The sequence below is a fragment of the Balaenoptera physalus genome (assembly GCF_965194825.1).
Source record: "Balaenoptera physalus genome assembly, chromosome: 3".
NCBI classification, from domain to species: domain Eukaryota; kingdom Metazoa; phylum Chordata; class Mammalia; order Artiodactyla; family Balaenopteridae; genus Balaenoptera; species Balaenoptera physalus.
This window is the reverse complement of record NC_138890.1, coordinates 72,141,649-72,169,482: the sequence shown is the minus strand read 5'-3', so window position 1 is coordinate 72,169,482 and position 27,834 is coordinate 72,141,649. Positions and strand designations below refer to the sequence as shown.

The 27,834-nt window shown below is 39.9% G+C and overlaps 1 protein-coding gene across 7 annotated transcripts in view; it reads left to right on the top strand.

Moving 5' to 3' along the window:
- Window positions 1-27,834, top strand: part of MEGF10 (multiple EGF like domains 10) — a 363,967-nt gene that overhangs the window by 181,302 nt on the left and 154,831 nt on the right. For 2 of the 7 annotated variants that reach the window (XM_082457838.1, XM_082457839.1), the window contains exon 1: window positions 26,460-27,217. The exons of the other annotated variants lie outside the window; for them this stretch is intronic. The gene's annotated coding sequence lies outside the window, so the exon portion shown is untranslated. Of the gene's footprint in view, window positions 1-26,459; window positions 27,218-27,834 lie in introns of those variants that run through there. 7 annotated transcript variants of the gene reach the window in all.

The following is a 27,834-nucleotide window of genomic DNA, read 5'->3' as shown; positions in this document are numbered from 1 at the left end:
ATTTTGGAATGATATAATAAAAATAGAGGCATGAAGTGGCTATGGCACAATGTAAATGATTGTTAAAACTAGGTGGTGAGTACTATGTTTCTAATTTTGATATATTTTAAAACTTCTGAAATGAAAATATTATTGAAAAACCTATTTTTAAATTTTTTTTTTTTGCCTTTGGTGTCACACATAGGAAATGTTTTTATAGGAGTTAGAAAAATTAGTTACTGGGATTATCTTCCAGTATTAATGGGTCGTTTCTTTTAATACAATTATTTTTATCTGTTTGAAATTTATTTTGGTGTAGTGTACAAGAAAAATTACTTCTATTATTTTTGGGTAGGTAGATGGTAGTGAATATTTGCTGTTTGCTTCTCTAAATTCATTCACCATTTTTTTCTAGAAAGAGCCCTGTATTTTCATTTAGGGATCTACATTCCTTTCGTTTTCTGGTCATGTATTTTGGGAAATACAGAAACAAAACATTATAAGCCTGATATTTTAAAAATTACTCTTGACTGAAAAATAACTGGAGCAGAAGCCATAGTCCTTTTTGGTAGTTTAATGGGAAATTTAAAGAATGGGAGTCAGTTGAGATGTGAGCAGATAAACCCCATGCTAGCCATTACATCCTATTCATAGATAGGAAAACAGTTTAGAGAGTATTCACATATCTGTTACTATAAAATGAAAGTTAAAGCTATATGTTTATTATATGTCTTATATTAAAAAGTGGAGTTTCTATGTCTCTTTCCTAAGAAGAATGTCTCAGTCACGGCTTAGACAAGAACATAAAAAGCACTGTAGGTGTTTCAGGCAGAGGCTTTAATACAAGAAATCAAGTGCTTACAGAACCATTACAGGGGCTGAAGGAGGAAAGGCAAAGGACTACCGCTAGCTTTTAGGTGTACCACCGCAGAAAGTTACAGAACCTCTGTTGGTAGAGTTAGGAACATGCAAGAAACTTGTACTCATCTCCTGGTACTTTGTAGCTTCAGGATGGGTGGAATACCAGGGGAGATAGAAGCCATTCCAGAAACTCGCATTTAGAAGGTTCCTGCTATGCCTTCTACTGTTGCCAGAAGGCAAAGAAAAATGACGCCACCCTCCTGCTGCCTTTCAAGTATCATGCAAGTTTATCTGTAAGATGGAGCCTAAAAATGCATCCCAAAATTTGCTGGCTAGGGTATCAGAGAAATATACTTCTCAGGCCTCCAGACTCTGCAATATAAGGAAGAGATAGAAAATTTTTTCAAGTGGGCTGGATGTCAAATAGACAAATCCAACAGAAGGAGTGAGGAGCTTTCCTATAATATTCAAATTCTTATTTTAAAAATTCAAAGGATTGTTGACTTGAAAATTTGAAGTAGGCTATGTAAGAAAATATATTTGTTAGACTATTTGATGAAGAAAGCAATTTGAAGTTATAAATTTTGTTTGTCCTAGAGAATTGGTTTCACCCACAAATTGGTAAGAATTAACTTCCTATGACATCATCTAATCTAGCAAGAGCTTCTCAACAGGTGGGTCAACCAGCCGTAGGGGTGGCCAAGCAGGGCTGGGTGGCCACAGAAGCCTTGCCAAGGGCTCCAATTCCCTTGTGTATCCCAGTATGCTGTATAAACATAACTGTCACTTTAGTGTACTGTGAGAAAGGCTGCAAGGCACTGTATTTTAGTAAAGCAATCCTCTGTTGTTTTAATGTGAATGATATTCCTGAATATGAAGGCTCCAAAGTGAATTAGTGTACAAGAAGTATAAGGAAAGACTCTTTCAGGGCACTTGCTCTTCACTTGTGTGAATACATCATGGCAATATAAGGCTGTAAATCTCAGGATGTAATATTAATATTCCAGAGAGTAATGTTAGGTTAATAACAAAGCAGGCTGATAAAAATTCCCTGGGTTTTCAGAAAAGTTAAAGGCTTGATTAATTAATTCTTTATCTGCATCTCCTCCTCCCTTTCTTTACTTTTATAGCAAGAGTGAGATAATTATTATAATCTGAGAGATAAGACTAAATGTACTGAGAGCAATATTTGTGCAACTCTGTGGTTTGGGTAAATGTATTAAATGAATTAAGGAAATTCATGTTCAGAAGCCTCTGATCTTAAAATAATTTTCTACTTAGAAGAGATAATTTCCAAGTGGAAAGTAAAAATCCTCTACTGAGTTATAAAATTTTTGCTTAAAATATATTCACGATTTTTTGGAAATTACTGTGCACAAGGACTCCACCTGGTGCTTGAGATATATCAGTAAACAAAACAGACAAAGATGCCTGCCCTTCAGAAGTTTATATTTGAATACGTAAAATATAAGTGAATTATATAGGATATTAGAAGGTGAAAAGCAATATGTAAAAAAAGAAAAAGTAGAGCATTTTAAAGGGGATTGGGTGTGCTGGGGGAGCAGGGATGAGTTATGATACTGGATAGGGAGGCTCACTGAGAAGGCACAATTTGGGTTAGACATGAGGAGATGAGGGAGCAAGCCACACATTCCAGGCAGAGGGAATAGCAAGGGCTCTAACGGGGAAACATGGCTGGGGTTTGAGGAAAAGAAAGGATACCAATGTGTCCAGAGTGGAGTGGGCAAGAAGACAGCAGAATATATAAAGAATTCTTACAAGTTAAAAACAACCCAATTAAAAAATGGGCAAAAGACTAGAATAGACATTTCTCCAAAGAAGGTATATGAATGACCAACAACCTGCAAAGATACTCAATATAACCAATCATTAGGGAAATGCAAATCAAAACCCCAGTGAGATATCATCTCACACCTATTAGAATGGCTACTATTTAAAAAAGGGGGAAATAAGTGTCGCAGGATGTGGAGAAATTGGAACCCTTGTGCACTGTTGGTGGAGATGTAAAGTGGTGCAGCCACATGGAGAACAGTATGGCAGTTCTTAGAAAAGTTAAAAATAGGACTGCCATACGATCCAGCAATTCCACTTTTGGGTATTTATCCCCCCAGATTGAAAACAGGGTCTCTAAGTGATATTTGTAAATCCATGGTCATAGTAGCATTATTTACAAAAGCCAAAAGGTGGAAGCAACCTAAGTGTCCATCCACAGATGAATGGTTAACAAAATATGGTAGATACATACAATGCAATATTATTCAGACTTAAAAAGGAAGGACATTCAGGCACATCCTGCAAGACGATAAACCTTGAAGACAATTATGCTAAGTGAAATAAGCCAGTCACAAAAAGACAAATACCACATGATTCCACCTGTGTGAGGTTCCTAGAGTAGTCACATTCATAGAGGCAGAAAGAATGCCCAAGGGCTAGGGGCAAAGAGGAATGGGGAGTTATTGTTCAATAGGTATAGAGTTTTCATTTTGCAAGATGAAGGAATTCTGGCCATGGATGGTGGCTAAAAATAGCGAGAAACTCTCAGAAATAGTGTTAGAGTGACAGAGAGCAATTTTCCCAACCACACCGGCTGTCTACTGGGTCATTCCCAAGAGGATACAAAAACATAGTAATTCCTTCCCTCAGAAAACCCTCCTTTGATCCTACATTCCTAAATAATTACTGCCTCATTTTTCTGCTGCAGTTTAGAGCAATATTTGAAAGAGTTGTCAATACTCTGTGTCAAATACCTCTTTTTCCTTTCTCTCTTCAGCTGCCTCCAAATAGACTTTCAATCCATTACTCCACTGTAGAAAGAAACTCCAGACATAGCATCTGTAAAATCAACCAACCTAGAAGCACTGACTGTGTAGTACATGCACAATAGAATTGATCTGATACAGGAGGGTGTTACGTTGTTTCATTAAATCGAATTACGTTTTCCCCCTCAATTAGTCAAAACGGAATGATCTGGTCAATTTGCTTGCCTTCGCTATTTCTACTATTTTCAGAATAAAAATGGGAATAACTTACTAGTGTTTACTTTTAATTTTATAATGCATGTTTGGGCAAGAGAGATTTTATGTAATTATTAAACCATATTAAAATAATATGCACATTTTCTTTCACAAATACTTGACTGAATTATTGTAGCCACTGTGAACAAATGATTGTTCATTTTAACATGAAAATATATAAACATTTTCATAAATCTCCTTTTTTGTTAAGCATGAGAAATTTACTTCATGAACTAGGAAGGGAGTTGATGTAAATCTTAGCATAGTGTACTTATTTAAACTTTTAATGGTTCCAACTAATTCTGCATGATGATTTGGATGTGCCTACCCTGGGTCAATACCTCCATTCATTGGAGGCCAAACTCCACATGTGATGCAAGAAGAGAGACTTTCCTACTGATGATGGTTGTTTTACACTAAGTGATTACTCAAGAAGGTCCAATTTTTGCCTAGCTTTTATTTACTTGTTTGGGTTCCATGATAACATTTCTTTACTAGTCTTCATCAAGCTGTGTGCTCATTATCTGTTAACTGTATTTCTCCCTAAGATGGACGTCTTCTTCTATATATCTGTCATCTCAGCCACATCCCCTTCTGTTTTTGAGAACTGTTCCCCTTATGAGCAGGGCTACTGCATAAAGTTGTGTAGTCTGTGCTCTACACAAAGGCTCCCAGCAGAGAGGGCAAGAAAGGCTAAAATCCAGGCATGCTCTGTCCCCTAAGCCCTGACAGTGGCCTGTAAGCACTGGCGAAAGGAAAGACTCTTTCTAACTTTGTCAATTAGAGGCATGCATTTTCCTCATTTGCACAAAGCACTGTAGAGACTAATAATAATCCTGCTTATGAGACTTGATCAGAGGAAGAGCCTTTCTTTTGGGACAGAAGCACAAAGGACAAATATTTGCTTCTTTTTTTAAAAAAATGTTTTCTTTTGTTTGTTTGTTTGAATATTTGAATTTTATTTTATTTATTTTTTTATACAGCAGGTTCTTATTAGTTATCCATTTTATACATATTAGCATATATATGTCAATCCCAATCTCCCAATTCATCCCACTACCACCACCCCACCCCCCGCCACTTTCCCTGCTTGGTGTCCATAGGTTTGTTCTCTACATCTGTGTCTCTATTTCTGCCCTGCAAACCGGTCCATCTACCATTTTTCTAGGTTCCACATATATGTGTTAATATATAATATTTGTTTTTCTCTTTCTGACTTAGTTCACTCTGTATGACAGTCTCTAGATCCATCCACGTCTCTCCAAATGACCCAATTTTGTTCCTTTTTATGGCTGAGCAATATTCCATTGTATATATGTACCACACCTTCTTTATCCATTCGTCTGTCGATGAGCATTTAGGTTGCTTCCGTGACCTGGCTACTGTAAATAGTGCTGCAGTGAACATTGGGGTGCATGTGTCTTTCTGAATTATGGTTTTCTCAGGGTATATGCTCAGTAGTGGGACTGCTGGGTCATATGGTAGTTCTATTTTTAGCTTTTTAAGGAACCTCCATACTGTTCTCCATAGCAGCTGTATCAAATTACATTCCCACCCACAGTGCAAGAGGGTTCCCTTTTCTCCACACCCTCACCAGCATTTGTTGTTTGTAGATTCTTTGATGATGCCCATTCTAACTGGTGTGTGGTGATACCTCACTGTAGTTTTCATTTGCATTTCTCTAATAATTAGTGATGTTGAGCAGCTTTTCATGTGCTTCTCGGCCATCTGTATGTCTTCTTTGAAGAAAGGTCTATTTAGGTCTTCTTCCCATTTTTGGATTGGGTTGTTTGTTTTTTTAATATAGAGCTGCATGAACTGTTTATGTATTTTGGAGATTAATCCTTTGTCCATTGATTTGTTTGCAAATATTTTCTCTCATTCTGAGGGTTGTCTTTTTGTCTTGTTTGTAGTTTCCTTTGCTGTGCAAAAGCTTTAAAGTTTCATTAGGTCCCATTTGTTTATTTTTGTTTTTATTTCCATTTCTCTAGGAGGTAGATCAAAAAAGATCTTGCTGTGATTTATGTCAAAGAGTGTTCTTCCTATGTTTTCCTCTAAGAGTTTTATAGTGTCCAGTCTTACATTTAGGTCTCGAATCCATTTTGAGTTTATTTTTGTGTATGGTGTTAGGGAGTGTTCTAATTTCATTCTTTTACATGTGGCCATCCAGTTTTCCCAGCACCACTTATTGAAGATGCTGTCTTTTCTCCATTGTATACCCTTGCCTCCTTTGTCATAGATTAGTTGACCATAGGTGCCTGGGTTTATCTCTGAGCTTTTTATCCTGTTCCATTGATCTGTATTTCTGGTTTTGTGCCAGTACCATATTGTCTTGATTACTGTAGCTTTGTAGTATAGTCTGAAGTCAGGGAGTCTGATTCCTCCAGCTACGTTTTTTGCCCTCAAGACTGCTTTGGCTATTTGGGGTCTTTTGTGTCTCCATACAAATTTTAAGATTTTTTGTTCTAGTTCTGTAAAAAATGTCACTGGTAATTTGATAGGGATTGCATTGAATCTGTGGATTGCATTGAATCTGTAGATTGCTTTGGGTAGTATAGTCATTTTCACAATATTGATTCTTCCAATCCAAGAACATGGTATATCTCTCCATCTGTTTGTGTCATCTTCTATTTCTTTCATCAGTGTCTTGTAGTTTTCTGAGTACAGGTCTTTTACCTCCTTAGGTAGGTTTATTCCTAGGTATTTTTTTTTCTTTTTCTTTTTTTTTCCTAGGTATTTTATTCTTTTTGTTGCAATGGTGAATGGGATTGTTTCCTTAATTTCTCTTTGTGATCTTTCGTTGTTAGTGTATAAGAATGCAAGAGATTTCTGTGCATTAATTTTGTATCCTGCAACTTTAGCAAATTCATTGATTAGCTCTAGTAGTTTTCTGGTGGCATCTTTAGGATTCTCTATGTATAGTATCATGTCATCTGCAAACAGTGACAGTTTTACTTCTTCTTTTCCAATTTGTATTCCTTTTATATCTTTTTCTTCTCTGATTGCTGTGGCTAGGACTTCCAAAACTATGTTGAATAATAGTGGTGAGAGTGGACATCCTTGTCTTGTTCCTGATCTTGGAGTGAATGCTTTCAATTTTTCACCATTGAGAATGATGTTTGCTGTGGGTTTGTCATATATAGCCTTTATTATGTTGTGGTAGTTTCCCTCTATGCCCACTTTCTGGAGAGTTTTTATCCTAAATGGGTGTTGAATTTTGTCAAAAGCTTTTTCTGCATCTATTGAGGTGATCATATGGTTTTTATTCTTCAATTTGTTAATATGGTATATCACATTGATTGATTTGTGTATATTGAAGAATCCTTGCATCCCTGGGATAAATCCCACTTGATCATGGTGTATGATCCTTTTTATGTGTTGTTGGATTCTGTTTGCAAGTATGTTGTTGAGGATTTTTGCATCTATATTCATCAGTGATATTGGTCTGTAATTTTCTTTTTTTGTAGTATCTTTGTCTGGTTTTAGTATCAGGGTGATGCTGGCTTCATAGAATGAGTTTGGGAGTGTTCCTTCCTCTGAAATTTTTAGAAGAGTTTGAGAAGGATGAGTGTTAGCTCTTCTGTACTTGTTTGATAGAAATCACCTGTGAAGCCATCTGGTCCTGGACTTTTGTTTGTTGAAAGATTTGTAATCACAGTTTCAATTTCAGTGCTTGTGATTGGTCTGTTCATATTTTCTATTTCTTCCTGGTTCAGTCTTGGAAGGTTATACCTTTCTAAGAATGTATCCATTTCTTCCAGGTTGTCCATTTTATTGGCGTAGAGTTGTCTGTAGTAGTCTCTTAGGATGCTTTGTATTTCTGCGGTGTCTGTTGTAACTTCTCCTTTTTCATTTCTAATTTTATTGATATGAGTCCTCTCCCTCTTTTTCTTGATGAGTCTGGCTAAAGGTTTATCAATTTTGTTTATCTTCTCAAAGAACCAGCTTTTAGTTTTATTTATCTTTGCTATTGTTTTCTTTGTTTCTATTTCATTTATTTCTGCTCTGATCTTTATGATTTCTTTCCTTCTACTAACTTTGGGTTTTGTTTGTTCTTCTTTCTCTAGTTCCTTTAGGTGTAAAGTTAGATTGTTTATTTGAGATTTTTCTTGTTTCTGAGGTAGGCTTGTATTGCTGTAAACTTCCCTCTTAGAACTGCTTTTGCTGTATCCCATAGGTTTTGGATCATCGTGTTTTCATTGTCATTTGTCTCTAGGTATTTTTTGATTTCCTCTTTGATTTCTTCAGTGATCTCTTGGTTATTTAGTAATGTGTTGTTTAGCCTCCATGTGTTTTTGTTTTTTACGTTTTTTTCCCTGTAATTGCTTTCTAATCTCATAGGATTGTGGTCAGCAAAGATGCTTGATATGATTTCAATTTTATTAAATTTACTGAGGCTTGATTTCTGACCCAAGATGTGATCAATCCTGGAGAATGTTCCGTGTGCACTTGAGAAGAAAGTGTAACCTGCTGTTTTGGATGGAACGTCCTATAAATATCAGTTAAATCTATCTGGTCTATTGTGTCATTTAAAGCTTGTGTTTCCTTATTAGTTTTCTGTGTGGATGATCTGTCCATTGGTGTAAGTGAGGTGTTAAACTCCGCCACTATTATTGTGTTACTGTCTATTTCCTCTCTTATAGCTGTTAACATTCGCCTTATGTATTGAGGTGCTCCTGTGTTGGATGCATATATATTTATATTTGTTATATGTTCTTCTTGGATTGATCCCTTGATCATTAGGTAGTGTCCTTACTTGTCTCTTGTAACATTCTTTATTTTAAAGTCTATTTTATGTGATATGAGAATCGCCACTCCAGCTTTCTTTTGATTTCCATTTCCATGGAATATCTTTTTCCATCCCCTCACTTTCAGTCTGTATGTGTCCCTAGGTCTGAAGTGGGTCTCTTGTAGACAGCATATATATGGGTCTTGTTTTTGTATCCATTCAACGAGCTTGTGTCTTTTGGTTGGGGCATCTAATCCATTCACAATTAAGGTAATTATCGATATGTATGTTCCTATTACAATTTTCTTAGTTGTTATGGGTTTGTTTTTGTAGGTCCTTTTCTTCTCTTGTGTTTCCCACTTAGAGAAGTTCCTTTAGCATTTGTTGTAGAGCTGGTTTGGTGGTGCTGAATTCTCTTAGCTTTTGCTTGTCTGTAAAACTTTTGATTTCTCCGTCGAATCTGAACGAGACCCTTGCTGGGTAGAGTAATCTTTGTTGTAGGTTCTTCCCTATCATCACTTTAAATATATTGTGACACTCCCTTCTGGCTTGTAGAGTTTCTGCTGAGAAATCAGCTGTTAACCTTATGGGAGTTCCCTTGTATGTTATTTGTCGTTTTCCCCTTGTTGCTTTCAATAATTTTTCTTTGTCTTTAATGTCTGTCAGTTTGATTACTATGTGTCTTGGCATGTTTCTCCTCGAGTTTATCCTGCCTAGGACTCTCTGCGCTTCATGGATTTGGGTAGCTCTTCTCCTTCTGGGACACCTATAATGTGAATATTGTTGTGTTTAATGTTGTCCCAGAGGTCTCTTAGGCTGTCTTCATTTCTTTTCATTCTTTTTTCTTTTTTTTAACATCTTTATTGGAGTATAATTGCTTTACAATGGTGTGTTCGTTTTCTGCTTTATAACAAAGTGAATCAGTCATATATATACATATGTCCCCATATCTCTTCCCTCTTGCATCTCCCTCCCTGCCACCCTCCCTATCCCACCCCTCTAGGTGGTCACAAAGCACTGAGCTGATCTCCCTGTGGTATGGGGCTGCTTCCCACTAGCTATCTATTTTACATTTGGTAGTGTATATATGTCCATGCCATGCTCTCACTTTGTCCCAGCTTACCATTCCCCCTCCCCATATCCTCAAGTCCATTCTCTAGTAGGTCTGCATCTTTATTCTCGTCTTGCCTCTAGGTTCTTCATGACAATTTTTTTTTTTTTTTAGATTCCATATGTATGTGTTAGCATACGGTATTTGTTTTTCTCTTTCTGACTTACTTCACTCTGTATGACAGACTCTAGGTCCATCCACCTCACTACAAATAACTAAATTTCGTTTCTTTTTATGGCTGAGTAATATTCCATTGTATATATGTGTCACATCTTCTTTATCCATTCATCTGTCGATGGACACTTAGGTTGCTTCCATGTCCTGGCTATTGTAAATAGATCTGCAATGAACATTTTGGTACATGACTCTTTTTGAATTATGGTTTTCTCAGGGTATATGCCCAGTAGTAGGATTGCTGGGTCGTATGGTAGTTCTATTTTTAGTTTTTTAAGGAACTTCCATACTGTTCTCCATAGTGGCTGTATCATTTTACATTCCCACCAAGAGTGCAAGAGGGTTCCCTTTTCTCCACCCCCTCTCCAGCATTTATTATTTGTAGATTTTTTGTTGATGGCCATTCTGACCAGTGTGAGATGATATCTCATTGTAGTTTTGATTTGCATTTCTCTAATGATTAATGATGTTGAGCATTCTTTCATGTGTTTGTTGGCAATCTGTATATCTTCTTCAGATAAATGTCTATTTAGGTCTTCTGCCCATTTTTGGATTGGGTTGTTTGTTTTTTTTTGATATTGAGCTGCATGAGCTGCTTGTAAATTTTGGAGATTAATCCTTTGTCAGTTGCTTCATTTGCAAATATTTTCTCCCATTCTGAGGGTTATCTTTTCGTCCTGTTTATGGTTTCCTTTGCTGTGCAAAAGGTTTTAAGTTTCATTAGGTCTCATTTGTTTATTTTTGGTTTTATTTCCATTTCTCTAGGAGGTGGGTCAAAAAGGATTTTGCTGTGATTTATGTCATAGAGTGTTCTGCCTATGTTTTCCTCTAACAGTTTTATAGTGTCTGACCTTACACTTAGGTCTTTAATCCATTTTGAGTTTATTTTTGTGTATGGTGTTAGGGAGTGTTCTAATTTCATTCTTTTACATGTAGCTGTCCAGTTTTCCCAGCACCACTTATTGAAGAGGCTGTCTTTTCCCCATTGTATATTCTTGCCTCCTTTATCAAAGATAAGGTGACCATATGTGCATGGGTTTATCTCTGGGCTTGCTATCCTGTTCCATTGATCTATATTTCTGTTTTTGTGCCAGTACCATACTGTCTTGATTACTGTAGCTTTGTAGTATAGTCTGAACTCAGGGACCCTGATCCCTCCAGGTCCGTTTTTCTTTCCCAAGATTGCTTTGGCTATTCGGGGTCTTTTGTGTTTCCATACAAATGTGAAATTTTTTGTTCTAACTCTGTGAAAAATGCCAGTGGTAGTTTGATAGGGATTGCATTGAATCTGTAGATTGCCTTGGGTAGTAGAGTCATTTTCCCAATGTTGATTCTTCCAATGCAAGAACATGGTATATCTCTCCATCTATTTGTATCGTCTTTCATTTCTTTCATCAGTGTCATAATTTTCTGCATACAGGTCTTTTGTCTCCTTATGTAGGTTTATTCTGAGATAATTTATTCTTTTTGTTGCAATGGTAAATGGGAGTGTTTTCTTAATTTCACTTTCAGATTTTTGGTCGTTAGTGCATAGGAATGCAAGAGATTTCTGTGCATTAATTTTGTATCCTGATATTTTACCAAATTCATTGATTAGCTCTAGCAGTTTTCTGGTAGCATCTTTAGGATTCTCTATGTATAGTATCATGTCATCTGCAAACAGTGACAGCTTTACTTCTTCTTTTCCGATTTGGATTCCTTTTATTTCTTTTTCTTCTCTGATTGCTGTGGCTAAAACTTCCAAAACTATTTTGAATAATAGTGGTGAGAGTGGGCAATCTTTTCTTGTTCCTGATCTTAGTGGAAATGGTTTCAGTTTTTCACCCTTGAGGACGATGTTGGCTCTGGGTTTGTCATATATGGCCTTTATTATGTTGAGGAAAGTTCCCTCTGTGCCTACTTTCTGAAGGGTTTTTATCATAAATGGGTGTTGAATTTTGTCGAAAGCTTTCTCTGCATCTATTGAGATGGTCATATGGTTGTTCTCCTTCAGTTTCTTAATATGGCGTATCACATTGATTGATTTGCGTATATTGAAGAATCCTTGCATTCCTGGGATAAACCCCACTTGATCATGGTGTATGATCCTTTTAATGTGCTGTTGGATTCTGTTTGCTAGTATTTTGTTGAGGATTTTTGCATCTATGTTCATCAGTGATATTGGCCTGTAGTTTTCTTTCTTTGTGACATCTTTGTCTGGTTTTGGTATCAGGGTGATGGTGGTCTTGTAGAATGAGTTTGGGAGTGTTCCTCCCTCTGCGATATTTTGGAAGAGTTTGAGAAGGATAGGTATTAGCTCATCTCTAAATGTTTGATAGAATTCGCCTGTGAAGCCATCTGGTTCTGGACTTTTGTTTGTTGGAAGATTTTTAATCACAGTTTCAATTTCAGTGCTTGTGATTGGTCTGTTTATATTTTCTATTTCTTCCTGGTTCAGTCTCAGAAGGTTGTGCATTTCTAAGAATCTGTCCATTTCTTCCAGGTTGTCCATTTTATTGGCATATGGTTGCTTGTAGTGATCTCTCATGATCCTTTGTATTTCTGCAGTGTCAGTTGTTACTTCTCCTTTTTCATTTCTAATTCTATTGATTTGAGTCTTCTCCCGTTTTTTCTTGATGAGTCTGGCTAATGGTTTATCAATTTTGTTTATCTTCTCAAAGAACCAGCTTATAGTTTTATTGATCTTTGCTATCGTTTCCTTAATTTCTTTTTCATTTATTTCTGATCTGATCTTTATGATTTTTTTTCCTTCTGCTAACTTTGGGGTAGTTTTGTTCTTCTTTCTCTAATTGCTTTAGGTGTAAGGTTAGGTTTTTTATTTGAGATGTTTCTTGTTTCTTAAGGTACAATTGTATTGCTATAAACGTCCCTCTTAGAACTGCTTTTTCTGCATTCCATAGGTTTCGGATTGTCGTGTTTTCATTGTCATTTGTTTCTAGGTATTTTTTGATTTCCTCTTTCATTTCTTCAGTGATCTCTTGGTTATTAAGTAGTGTGTTGTTTAGCCTCCACGTGTTTGTATTTTTATAGATTTTTTTCCTGTAATTGATATCTGGACTTATAACATTGTGGTCGGAAAAGATACTTGATAGGATTACAATTTTCTTAAATTTACCAAGGCTTGATTTGTGACCCAAGATATGATCTATCCTGGAGAATGTTCCATGAGCACTTGAGAAGAATGTGTATTCTGTTTTTGGATGGAATGTCCTTTAAATATCAATGAAGTCCATCTTGTTTAATGTATAATTTAAAGCTTGTGTTTCTTTATTTATTTTCATTTTGGATGACCTTTCCATTGGTGAAAGTGGGGTGTTAAAGTCCCCTACTGTGATTGTGTTCCTGTCGATTTCCCCTTTTATGGCTGTTAGCATTTGCCTTATGTATTGAGGTACTCCTATGTTGGGTGCATAAATATTTACAATTGTTATATCTTCTTCTTGGATTGATCCCTTGATCGTTATGTAGTGTCCTTTGTCTCTTGTGATAGTCTTTCTTTTAAAGTCTATTTTGTCTGATATGAGAATTGCTACTCTATCATTCTTTTGATTTCCATTTGCATGGAATATCTTTTTCCATCCCCTCAGTTTCAGTCTGTATGTGTCCCTAGGTCTGAAGTGGGTCTCTTGTAAACAGCATATATATGTTTCTTGTTTTTGTATCCATTCAGCCAATCTATGTCTTTTGGTTGGAGCATTTAATCCATTTACATTTAAGGTAATTATCCATATGTATGTTCCTATTACCATTTTCTTAATTGTTTTGGATTTGTTATTGTAGGTCTTTTCCTTCTCTTGTGTTTCCTGCCTAAGGAAATTCCTTTAGCATTTGTTGTAAAGCTGGTTTGGTGGTGCTGAATTCTCTTAGCTTTTGCTTGTCTGTAAAGGTTTTAATTTCTCTGTCAAATCTGAATGAGATCCTTGCTGGGTAGAGTAATCTTGGTTGTAGGTTTTTCTCCTTCATGACTTTAAATATGTCCTGCCACTCCCTTCTGTCTTGCAGAGTTTCTGCTGAACGATCAGCTGTTAACCTTATGAGGATTCCCTTGTGTGTCATTTGTTGTTTTCCCCTTGCTGCTTTTAATATTTTTTCTTTGTATTTAATTTTTGATAGTTTGATTAATATGTGTCTTGGTGTGTTTCTCCTTGGATTTATCCTGTATGGGACTCTCTGTGCTTCATGGACTTGATTAACTATTTCCTTTCCCATATTAGGGAAGTTTTCAACTATAATCTCTTCAAATATTTTCTCAGTTCCTTTCTTTTTCTCTCCTTCTTCTGGAACCCCTATAATTCGAATATTGCTGCATTTAATGTTGTCCCAGATGTCTCTGAGACTGTCCTCAATTCTTTTCATTCTTTTTTCTTTATTCTGCTCTGCAGTAGTTATTTCCACTATGTTATCTTCCAGGTCACTTATCCGTTTTTCTGCCTCAGTTATTCTGCTATTGATCCCTTCTAGAAAACTTTTAATTTCATTTATTGTATTGTTCATCACTGTTTGTTTGCTCTTTAGTTCTTCTAGGTCCTTGTTAGACGTTTCTTGTATTTTCTCCTTTCTATTTTCAAGATTTTGGATCATCTTTACTATCATTATTCTGAATTCTTTTTCAGGTAGACTGCCTATTTCCTCTTCATTTGTTAGTTCTGGTGGGTTTTTGCCTTGCTCCTTCATCTGCTGTGTGTTTCTCTGTCTTCTCATTTTGCCTAACTTACTGTGTTTGGGGTCTCCTTTTTGCAGGCTGCAGGTTCGTAGTTCCCGTTGTTTTTGGTGTCTGTCCCCAGTGGCTAAGGTTGGTTCAGTGGGTTGTGTAGGCTTCCTGGTGGAGGGGACTAGTGCCTGTGTTCTGGTGTATGAGGCTGGATCTTGTCTTTCTGTTGGGCAGGTCCACGTCTGGTGGTGTGTTTTGGGGTGTCTGTGGCCTTATTATGATTTTAGGCAGCCTCTCTGCTAATGGACGGTGTTGTGTTCCTGTCTTGCTAGTTGTTTGGCATAGGTTGTCCAGCACTGTAGCTTGCTGGTCGTTGAGTGGAGCTGGGTCTTGGCGTTGAGATGGAGATCTCTGGAAGATTTTTGCTGTTTGATATTACGTGGAGCTGGGAGGTCTCTTGTGTACCAGTGTCCTGAAGTTGGCTCTCCCACCTTAGAGGCACAGCCTTGAGTCCTGGCTGGAGCACCAAGAGCCTGTCATCCACACAGCTCAGATTAAAAGGGAGAGAAAAGAAAGAAAGAAGATAAAATAAATAAAGTAAAATAAAATTTAAAAAAGTTATTAAAATAAACAATAATTATTAAGAAAAATTTTTTTAAGTAATTAAAAAGAAAAAAACAACGGACAGACAGAACCCTAGGACAAATGGTAAAAGCAAAGCTATACAGACAAAATCACACACAGAAGCGTACACATACACACTCACAAAAAGAGAATAAGGGAAAAATATTTATATATCATTGCTCCCAAAGTCCACCTCCTCAATTTGGGATGATTCCTTGTCTATTCAGGTATTCCACCGATGCAGGGTACATCAAGTTGATTGTGGAGATTTAATCCTCTGCTCCTGAGACTGCTGGGAGAAATTTCCCTTTCTTTTCTTTGTTCGCACAGCTCCTGGGGTTCAGCTTTGGATTTGGCCCCGCCTCTGCATGTAGGTGGCCTGAGGACGTCTGTTCTTCGCTCAGATAGGACGGGGTTAAAGTAGCAGCTGATTTGGGGGCTCTGCCTCACTCAGGCCAGGGGGAGGGAGGGGTAAGAATGTGGGGCGAGCCTGCAACGGCAGAGGCCGGCATGACGTTGCAACAGCCTGAGGCGCGCCGTGTGTTCTCCCGGGGAAGTTGTCCCTGGATCACGGGACACTGGCAGTGGCGGGCTGCACAGGCTCCTGGTAGGGGAGGTGTGGAGAGTGACCTGTGCTAGCACACAGGCTTCTTGGTGGCTGCAACAGCAGCAGCCTTAGCGCCCCATGCCCGTCTCTGGGCTCCGCGCTGATAGCCGCGGCTCGCGCCCATCTCTGGAGCTCCTTTAAGCGGTGCTCTTAATCCCCTCTCCTCACACACCAGGAAACAAAGAGGCAAGAAAAAGTCTCTTTCCTCTTTGGCAGCCCCAGACTTTTTCCTGGACTCCGTCCCGGCTAGCTGTGGCGCTCTAGCCCCTTCAGGCTGTGTTCACACAGCTAACCCCAGTCCTCTCCCTGGGATCCGACCGAAGCTGGAGCCTCAGCTCCCAGCCCGCCCCGGCGGGTGATCAGACAAGCCTCGCGGGCTGGTGAGTGCTGGTCGGCACCGATCCTCTGTGCGGGAATCCCTCCACTTTGCCCTCCGCCTCCGCACCCCTGTTGCTGTGCTCTCCTCCGTGGCTCCATAGCTTCCCCCCTCCGCCACCCGCAGTCTCCGCCTGCAAAGGGGCTTCCTAGTGTGTGGAAACCTTTCCTCCTTCACAACTCCCTCCCACTGGTGCAGGTCCCATCCCTATTCTTTTGTCTCTGTGTTTTCTTTTTTCTTTTGCCCTACCCAGGTACGTGGGGAGTTTCTTGCCTTTTGGGAGGTCTGAGGTCTTCTGCCAGCGTTCAGTAGGTGTCCTGTAGGAGCTGTTTCACATGTAGATGTATTTCTGATGTATTTGTGGGGAGGAAGATGATCTCTGCATCTTACTGTTCCGCCATCTTGAAGCTCCTCCGACTCATTCTTTTTTCTTTATTCTGTTCCATGGCAGTGAATTCCACCATTCTGTCTTCCTGGTCACTTATTCTTTCTTCTACCTCAGTTATTCTGCTATTGATTCCTTCTAGTGTAGTTTTCATTTCAGTTATTGTATTGTTCATCTCTGTTTGTTTGTTCTTTAGTTCTTCTAGGTCTTTGTTAAACATTTCTTGCATCTTCTTGATCTTTGCCTCCATTCTTTTTCCGAGGTCCTGGATCATCTTCACTATCATTATTCTGAATTCTTTTTCTGGAAAGTTGCCTATCTCCACTTCATTTAGTTGTTTTTCCAGGGTTTTATCTTGTTCCTTCATCTGGTACATAGCCCTCTGCCTTTTCATCTTGTCTCTCTTTCTGTGAATGTGGTTTTTGTTCCACAGGCTGCAGGATTGTAGTTCCTCTTGCTTCTCAGAGCTCAGTAAAACTTTATTCTGCTCGTCTGCTGATGGGTGGGACTGGTTTCTCTCCCTGTTGGTTGTTTGGCCTGAGGCGACGCAACACTGGAGCCTACCTGGCTCTTTGATGGGGCTAATGGCGGACTCTGGGAGAGTTCACGCCAAGGAGTACATCCCATTACTTCTGCTGCCAGTGTCCTTGTCCCCACAGTAAGCCACAGCCACACCCCACCTCTGCAGGAGACCCTCCAACACCAGCAGGTAGATCTGGTTCAGTCTCCTATGGGGTCACTGTTCCTTCCCCTGGGTCCTGATGCACACACTACTTTGTGTGTGCCCTCCAAGAGTGTAGTCTCTCTTTTCCCAGTCCTGTCAAAGTCCTGCAATCAAATCCTGCTAGGCTTCAAAGTCTGATTCTCTAGGAATTCCTCCTCCCGTTGCCAGACCCCCAGGTTGGGAAGCCTGATGTGGGGCTCAGAACCTTCACTCCAGTGGGTGGACTTCTGTGGTATAAGTGTTCTCCAGTTTGTGAGTCAGCCACCCAGCAGTTATGGGATTTTATTTTATTGTGATTGTGCTCCTCCTACCATCTCATTGTGGCTTCTCCTTTGTCTTTGGATGTGGGGTATCTTTTTTGGTGAGTTCCTGTCGATGATTGTTCAGCAGTTAGTTGTGATTCCAGTACTCTCACAAAAGGGAGTGAGCGCACGTCCTTCTACTCCACCCTCTTGAACCAATCCTCCAAATATTTGCTTCTTTAGACTCCTTTTCCACTGGGTCTTGGCTCAGCCAATTGGATGTATTTGCCCTGGGCTTTGATTTGAGAACTGAGACAAAGGAGAATTCTTGTGGCAGCTCAGGGGAGGCAGCAACATCCCATTCCTAGAGGGAGTGGTTGCCTCAGTCAGGATCCAGTGTAGGTGGTTTTGTTGGTGAGACGTCTACCATCCCACATCCACTGGTGGGGCAGGGCTTCCCCAGAACAATTCCAAGGAGTGATTTTAGCTTTTAGTACAGAACCTCACCATCCCTGTGTGCTTTCCCAAGCCAGTCCTCTGGACTTCCTGGCATCTCACCAAGCACCCAGTAGCTTCTCAATAAATTCCTTTTCTGCTTAAACTACTCAAAGTCAGTTTCTTTTGCTATGTAACCAGTTTATTGGAGAGTCTGAACTCAGTGGGATCCTAACATGAAGCCCCTTTATTTTATTTCTCCAATAGTGTTTTCAGGTGTGCTTTGATGGAGACTTGTTTTCTGTCCCTTCACAACATCTCGGGTAGCTCCTGTAGCATTCCAGAGACTCTCAGCTTTTGAAACATCAAGGACAGTATAATCCACTGTACAGCTTGAATCTCACATCCAATTTGACACTCTTCCCCTCCCCCCCAAGCCCAGGTTTGACCAGTGGTGCGAATGGTCCCACCCTGGGGTATTTGATGTGCTTTGCTTCTCTCTCCCTCCTCTACTTCCTTCTCTTTCTTCATCTTTTGGGTCCATCTTTTCCATCTCTTTCAGAGTGTTGGGTTCTGGAGGCAGAACTGAGGAAGGGATTGATGTCTCCTGCTGAGCTGCTGTGGTCTACATAGGATGGTCAGTGCCCCCTGCAGAGGAGACATCTGGATCCTGCTGAAGTGCAGTGCATGTGTGGGCTATTCAGGAGGGCCTGCAGGGTCCTCGGCTGCACAGGCCTCTGACATGGATGATTCTTCACAACCTGAGTTCTTCTGACCCCTGCCCTTTCAGCTCCTGCTCCTTGGCCACATACCCCCACTAGCAGGCAACCTACTTAGGCTAGATTGTGACAAAATTGCTTAAGCCCAGATACCCTCCAGTGGTGTCCATTTGGCCTTAAGGAAACCCAGGTGTTCTTTTTTTTTTTTTTAATTAAAAAAATTTTTTTCCCCAGGCATTCTTGTGTCACCAAGCAGTGGGAATAGAAGCTACACACTGTTGTCTTTTGACAGTTCCTTTCCTCCTCTTCTAATGTGTGAGGAGATATTCCTGTTCTACATAAGCAGAAGTCTGCCTAGGGGTGGCAATGCCAGATTCCACCTCTGGCCAGCTCTCCTCATTTTGTGATTGTTTTCCTTGTCTTCCCCTACATCTTAAGTTAACTTACCATAGGAGGGAAGACATATTCCCCTTCCCTCTAATACGGGAAGGAGAAAAGTCACCAGTTGGGTGACAGCTTCCATACAGCAGGAATTCTGCCAACTCTTCTGGAATTCTTTAGTTTTTTCCTATGGGGGTAAAGGGATAGAGATTGTGTGTGTGTGGTGGGGATGTGTGTAGCAGTACTTGATGGTGCTATCAGAGCTTGTTTTGTTTACTTCTTATTAAGTTCTGCAAGGGTTGTGTGTGCATGCATTCTTTAAAATGTGGGCCAATTAGCATGTATGCTCTTTGGCTGTGAGACTATAGCCACAATTCCCAAACAATTGGAAAACCTCATTCACCATCCTGTTATACTTGCAATAACAAGTATAATAAGGGCCCTTACTGATTCACAGTGCTCTGTCATGTATAGTTTATTGGTGGTTTAGCATCTGTTTCCTCTTCCCAGTCGCACTCCAATTTACTTTTGGGACATTTCCTCTCCCCACTTTTCTATGCTCTTAGAGGGATGGTGTATCAGGCACCTGCTCCCCTATAGAAGTTTGAAGGGACAAATACTTCATGTTGCCACAGGTCTGGCAGGAGGGAATGCAAAACCCAAGTTCAGCCAATGGATGTTCTCTCCTGTGACTTTGATCTTGAGAACATGTTGTGAGGACTAAGGAAAGAAATTGTTCAAGTTCATTAATCTCAGTGGAGACAGCACGACCAGGCTGTTTCCACTCTGAATCTTTGGTACCCTCTAGAGGAGTTCCTTCTTATATTCAACTTTAGTACCACAGCTTCCCACCTCTTTTGGAGTCCCTCAATAGCCTCCCCAGTTTTGTTTTTATTAAGTTAGTCAGAGTTGACATTTGTTACTTGAAACAAGAACCTTGACTGACGTAGTAAGCACTGATACTGCAGACAAAAGGAGATCACACCACAGGAATTTTTTTTTTTTCTGATACTCGTCTCATTGCCATGGTCACTTTTGGTCATCTCTAACTTTCTTTTCACATACAGTTATGAAAATCCTTATTATGCAGAATGCTTAGACTTGTATATTCCAAAATGGAATAGATTTATTTGTGTCAAATGTTACAATTTTAAGAAGGAAGGTGAGGAAGATATCAGTCTCTTTACTTCTATCATTTTCTGACCTTGGTATATGGAAGAGGAAGCTTGTTTCCTGTTGAAACTCTTCTAAGCATGATACCACATCACATGTAGACTTTTACACGAACATCCTAGGTAGGCATGTTGTTGATTCAAGAGCTTCTCCAAGCATAGTGTTACACCAGGAAATATACCAGTAGTACTTTTACAAACTGACAGTCCAGATACATTTGAAAGTCAGAAGAGTAATTTAGCACTTAAATAAAACGAAATAAAATAGAACTTAGCTACTCAAGATGCAGTCTGAGAGACACACATGCCACCTTAGGAGTTTGTTAAAATGTAGGCTCCATCCCAGATACTGAATCAGAATCACATATTAACAAAATCCCAAGCTGTTTAACATGTGCATTGACGTTTGAGGAGCACTGGAATAGAAAAATATTAGAGGACATGACATAACAGTAAGTGTTGTTTGATGAAACTTGTTCCAATCACATACCTATGAAGATGTGAATTTGGTCATGATGAAAAATGTACTTCTTACTGTGGGTCACAGTAAAAAAACAACTGGAGAGAGTGATACAAGCAAGATGGCCCAATAAGATGCCCCTCATTATATTCCCACCTCCCAACAAAAATCTGGCATCAGTTCATAGACAAAGGTGACTGTGGGAAATGTGGGATCCAGCATCATATGCCAAAGGATCTGGGAGGAGTCTCTAGAAGCCAAACTTGTTTGCTAAGAGTTAGACCTGCTAGGCTGACTTCATTTTCTGTATTGGAAATCTTATCAGACAGGTAAATTGAAGGAATGAGAATACATCTGGATTTATAAGGTAATTGAAAAAAATATCCCATGAAATCCTTTTGGATCAGATGAAGAATGTGGGCTGATGTAATACAGTTGTAGTATTTATAAGTGGTTGAATGACCATACTACAGGATGTGAATAAATTTAAATGGAGAATAAAGTCCCTGTCAGAATATGCCTTTGACTTTCACCTGCCTCCACATGTTTAATAAGTATTTGCTCAAGAGCATTGTGGCTTGCTGATCAAACTTCAGATATCTTGATTTTGAGCTCCTTAGCCCATATACTAGGACAAGAATTAGCTCCTCCAAGATCTCAACAAGTTCTAAAATGGACTGCATATAGAAAAATGGAATTTCATAGGGCTAAATTAATAGTTCTGTAAAATTACTATGAAAGTCACACCTAATTATATAAATAATATCTTTAAAAGCCAGATTTAATAACAAATATGAAAAATAATTGGAGTTTTAGTAGATTATAAATTCTATGTTAACAGAATCGTATAGTTATCCACAAAAAAAGCCCACTTAATCTTATACTATATGAATAATGCTTATAGTATTCAGAATAAAGGTAGTCAAAGTCTCACTCTAATCCAGATTGTTCAGGCTTTGTCTGAAATGCTTTATGTGTTCATTCTGGGTACCACATGTGTATCGTCCAGAGTTCTTTGGATAAAAGCAATAAAAACCAAATCTATCCAATTCAAGGAAAATAAATACAAACATACCAAAAAATGTGATGGAATTTGTTCAAAGAGTAGCTCCTAAAAATCAAAGGGAAAAAACTTCTTCTTCTGGCCATAAAGGATTAACTGGACTGGACTTAGGATCCTGCCCTAAGCAACCGATATTGAAACAACTTTTTTCAGATATTGGGCAAGACGATTGTGGTCCCAAAGAAAAAGTAAGCAAATGAGGTGAACCCTAGAATCACTCAGGCTTTCTGACCAGAGGTACTTCCTGGACCACAGTGCAGGTGAGCACAGGAGACAGACACTGGAATTCAGAGAGGCTGAGGTGGCTGGAATTTGGAGAGCAGTGTACCAAAGAGGAGAGAATTACACGAGGAAAAACCTCTATAAATTTGCATAGGGTCCTTCTGTTGCAGAATAGTAAGCCACAATGTATAGGGTGAAACTGTACAACACAGGTACCCACCCATCAAGAAGCTGTAAGCTGAACAATTCCAGAGATCTTGAGGGACTGATAAACCGAGTGAAGAGTGAATAGTCTTCAGTGAACATCTAGGGACATGCAGTAGAGATCTCAGAAAGGTCACGCCTTATTATAATTTATCAGTCTGGGTCTAATCAGGAGATAGAAACCACATAGGTTAAACAGGGGGGTTTTCATATAAAGAATTATTAACTCTGGTAAAAAGCGACTGTAAGATATGACAATTCTGTATGGTATTCTAGGGTGGAGAAAGTGCTTAAGAAAGGACAAAACTGGAAGGGGTTCAGACCTTATTATAGAAGCTATAGTTCAGTCCACTGGAGAGCACAGAAGTTTGCTGGTTTACCTAGGCTGGAGCTGTTCTGCCGTCTCTAAGCCATCAGAAAGCAACCCTCTGCAGTGCAGGCAAAACACTGGTAATTAGTAAGGTAGTATGGGCATGCGGGGAGAGTAGTAGCTCTATGGGAACCCTCTGGACCACAGATGAGCTCCCTGAAGAGGGAGCAGCAGCTCGGTAGATACTCTCCAGTTCAGAAACAAGCAGTGCAGGGAGTTGTAGAGGGTGCAGGGACTCAATGGCAAACCTCTCAGTGCAGGTAAGCCATGATTGTGGGACTAAAGAGGGAATTGGGGTACCAATGTGGGCAGGAGGCTTTGGAGTGATGACGTAAGCAGAAGACCTTCAGGGCACTATCTTTATGGAGAGGGCTGCAGGACATTTATCACTGTGCCAGAATGGGGCTATGAGGTCTGTTGAATAGATAAAAAAATTAATGAACCTCTGGCCAGACAAAGAGTCACAAGAAAATGAAAATACAGACCAATATTCCTCCTGAATATAGACATACCTGAGCAAAATTTTAGCAATTCAAATCCAATAGTACATAAAATCTGTAATACACATTGGCCAAGTAGGCTTTAAATCAGGAATGCAAGGCAGTTTTAACAATCAATTCAATCAATTAACAAAATAAAGGAAAAAAACCATGCAATCATTTCAATTGATGCAGAAAAACATTTGACAAAATTCAACAGTCATTTATGGTAAAAACTTTTAATGAAGGGACTTTTTCAACGAATAAAGGGTGTCTATGAAAAGTCTACAGCTAACATCCTACTTCCTGGTGAAAGACTGTTTATTTTTGCTCTAAGATAGAGAACAAGGCAAAGATTTTAACTTTTACCAACATTAACATTTTATTCAACATTGTCCTGGGCATCCTATCCAGAGCAATAAAGCAAAACAGAGAAATAAAAGTAGCAAAACTGTATTTATTTGCATGTAGGAAATCCTAAAGGAACTTTAGAAAAACTGCTAGGACTAGTAAGTAAATTTAGTCAGGTTGCAAAATATGAAACTATTGTACAAAAGTCCGCTGTATTTTTCTATATTAGCAACAAAAAGTTAAAAGCTAAAATTCAAAAATAATTCTGTTGACAGTAGCATCAAAAGGTAAAAAGTATTTAGGAATAAATTTTTAAAAATATGTGAAAAACTGGCATGCTGAAAACTATAAAATATTGCTGAGAGACATTAAAAATGATCTAAATTAATGGAGAGATACAACATGTTTATAGATGGGAGGATTCAATTAACATGTCAGTTCTTGAAGTTATCAATATATTCAAGGCATTCTCAATCAAGTGAGCTTTTTAAACATTGACAAGCTAATTCTGCAATTCATATGGAAGATTAAAAAAAAACCCTCAAATCTACAAAAGCTGAACAAATTTTGAAAAAAGAAAGGGAACAAAGTTAGAAATTGAAGTCTTATTATAAAGCTACAGTAATCAAGATAGCATGGTATTGGCAAAAGAATAGAAATATGGATCAAATGAAAGGAATAGTGAGTTCAGAAGAAGACCCATTCTCATATGGCCAATTGATTTTTAATAAAAGTGTCAAGGTTATTCAATGGATAACCCTGATAATATTTCAGTAATTATTTCCATAATTATTCAATGGAAAAGATAATCTTATCAACAAATGGTGCTGAAACAAATGGATATCTATATGAAAAATAATGAACTTCAGCACTTGTCTCAAACCATACACAAAAATTAACTCCAAGTGGATCACAGACATAAACATAACAGCTAAAACTAGAAACTTCTGGAAGAAATCATGGGAGAAAAATCTTCATGACCTTGGGGTAAGCAAAGATCTCTTAGATAAAACATGAAAAGCAAAGCTGTAAAAGGAAAAGTTGATAAATTAGACTCTCAAAATAAAAATCCTTTTTCTGAGAGACAACATTGAGAAATTAAAAGGCAAGAGACAAACTGAAAGAATATATTTGCTATACACATATCTGACAAAGGCCTGGTATTCAAAATATGTAAAGAATTCCTACAACCCAATAACAAGAACACAACAAGAACACAAATGATCTGATTAAAAATTGGGCAAAAAACTTTGGATGCTTCATCAAAAAACAAATGGAATGCAAGTACATGAAAAGGTGGTTAACATCTTTGATGGTCACCATCATTAGTAATTAGGGAAATGCAAATTAAAACCATAATGAGATACCACTATATACCCAATGGAATGGCTAAAATAAAAAGACAGAAAATACCAAGTGTTGATAATAATGTGGAGCAACTCTCATACATTGCTGGTGGGAATGTAAAGTGATGCATTAACTTTGGAAAACAGTTAATCTCTATTATATATCTAAACACACACTTACTGTATAATCCAGTAATTCCACTCCTGTGAAATAAGAGATGTAACAACATATGTCCAAAAAAGGGCTTTTACAAGAAAGTTCCTAGCTGCTTTATTCATTATAAGCCTAAATTGGAAACAACATAAATTTTGGTGAATGGGCAAATGTGGTATATCCATACAATGGAATAATACTCACCAATAAAGAGAAAGCAAACAGCTTACACAAACAACTTTGACGAATCTCAGAAACATTATGCTTAGCGAAGGAAGTCAGACACAAAGGAATACATACTCTATGATTCCATAGTAGAAACTCTAGGAAAGACAAATCTAACCTATAGCTACAGAAGGCAGCTCAGTGGGCCAGGGATAGTGAGGTGGGGAACTGACTTCAAAGGGGTACAAGGGAACTTCCTGGGAATGGAATTGTTCATTATCTTGATTGTGGTAGTGGTTACATAGGTGTATACATTATTCAAAACTCACCAAACTGTATCCTTCATATGAGTGCAATACATTGAGTGCAAATCATGTCTAATAATGTTAATTAAAAAATCAAAGGAAGTGGAGCAACCAGGTTTCATAAAGCATAAAGCAGGGTAGCTTTGGAGAATAAATGCCGTGACCTAATGGCCAATCTCTAGAACACTGTCAAATGGATCAATCAACTCTAGATTTATTCCCCCTTGTGTTGCTCTGATCAAACTTAGGATTCGTGGCAGAGAAGGTCTGAGGGGACTAGCTTAGCTCAGGTGCCCACTCTTGGATCCGGAAAAGCTGGACCATCCTGACTGACTTTCCCATCCAGACCGCCCTGAGTGTGGCAGGGTGGTCCCCCAAGAAAAATGAAGGTACTTGTTAACCAGAAGAAGGGGTGATGATACCTGGTAAACAAACAAGCAAACAAACAGAAACAGTCTCCCCCTGTTTGTGTCCAGGGGTGAAAACTTACCCCAAGGTCATGAAGAGGATGGTGAGGGGCTTCAAACATATATGTTCATTCATTCCATTCAAGCGTAACTTTGAGCATGGACTGTTTGCCAGGTGCTGTTATTGACTGGGGTCGCATATGCATTTGAGGTCTCTCTAAAAAGAAAGAGTTCGTATTAATGTAAGGAACAGAAGCCTGGTAGGAGTGGCTCATCTGGCGTGAATATGGAGCACTAGCCTTTTGGGGAGGATGGGGGAGGATAGAATTCAGCTTAACATTAAAAAAAACCAACAACAACAACTTTCCACGAATAAGTTTGTATCTTCTTGGGTGGTTCGCACGCAGGGTAATTCGTAAGTAAGAGGAAGGTGATCAGCCAGAGAAGTAGATTCTAGAATTCACGTCTCGCCCAACACACAGATGGGGAAAAAGCCTTTTCATCGTTTTAACTTTGCGTCTTTGGGTTTCCCGGGGCCTCCCCGGCGAGTCGGCAGAGGGAGCCATTCCCCAACAAATCTCCGCGCGGGGCCTCCGCGGGTCTGGAGGGATTTTCCTGCGGGTCCTTGGAGTTCGCTCTCTGCCCAGCCTCGGTAAAGTGGGCCCCCTCCGTCCCCCGCCCCCCAACTCCTCGCCCCACCTCTCCAACCACTTTGTTGCCGCAGCGCACACTCTTCTACCGCTAGGTCACTCCTCCCTTCTCTGTCCCACGGTTTCGCTCCTTCACTGGCACCGCTGGGGCGTGCCGTCCACTCCATCTGGTCGCTCGGGTGCTGTCCCCAACCCTCCACTCCTCGTAGAGGGTCTAGAACACCTCCGGGGACTTTGACACTGGGGCATTGAGAGTGAGTCGGGACGCAGACGGGCACTCCCTCCGCCACCTCTAGGTTCACCCCCACGCGGTGACCCCAAGGTTTGCCAGTTTAGTAGCCAGACTATTGGCGGAGTCGCCTCGGCGCGGTGGAAGCCTCTCAGGACAGGGGCGACCCGCGATCGGGCGCAGGAGTCGGGCCAGGAGGATCCTGCCGGTCACACTAGGGACTGCGCGCGGCGCCGAGGACGCCCCCCTCCAGCGGTCACAGCCCCGGCGGCAGCAGCTGCAGCAGCGGCAACTGCTCGCATCCCGGGCCCGGCTCGGGTTACTCCCCTCCTCCTTCAGCATCTCTGGCCAGACGGAGAAAACCTTACTTAAGTTTGCAACGAGTACTTTCCCCGTGCGCAAAACTGGGGGTCTGGAAACGCGCAGAGACCCGCCTCCTTTCCCGTGCGTCTCCCTCTTTGAGCCTTAACCAAGACTTCCAAGTATCGCTCTCTTCTGGGACGCTGCTTGGAGGCTAACTGCGCTGTTTGGAACAGATTTTGCTTCTCCGCTGGCGTTGCGTGAAAACCAGGGGGAAAGGGTTGCACTGCGAATCTCAGGATCTCGGGTAAGAGTTGGGCAAACTCCGTTCTGGCAGCCGCTGGACCTTGGCCGGACGCTGGATGGTTTCTTATGGGCGAGGGCACATTTTCCTTAACCAGGATACCCCGGGTGCCCCGTGAGGTGGGATGAGACGGGCTCAGTCTGACTTGTTTACTTGTCTCAAGGGTTTATTGTTAGTGTTTGGATTTGGTCTTGTTACTTGGGGCTGGGTAGGAATTTCTTGGAGTATTTTTCATGAGGAAATGCCCCCGTTACGCATTTTATTTTGCATAATTTCTGCCCTTGTATTTCCTTGTTTGTGTTGCTTCTGTGTTGACCGGTGTCATAGCTGGGTGTAGGGAGGTTTGGGGAGAATGAGTCTGAGAATGAAAAGCAGTTTCGGCGGGGCTCTTGCTTTCAGATCGGCTTTACTTCTCTGGGATCTTGTTTTCTAAACTTCTCTTTCTCCGGGACTTGATATTCAGATTGTGCGGTCAGACGCGGGGAGGCTTCCTCTTACTGCGCTCTCAGCGTCCTTTAGGGGCGTCAGGATCACAGGCTGGGTGACTTAAACTGAAGGAGTCTCTTATTTGTTTGAATACCTGGCACCTCAGGGAATGTTGGGAAGGGCGGTTCTTCCAG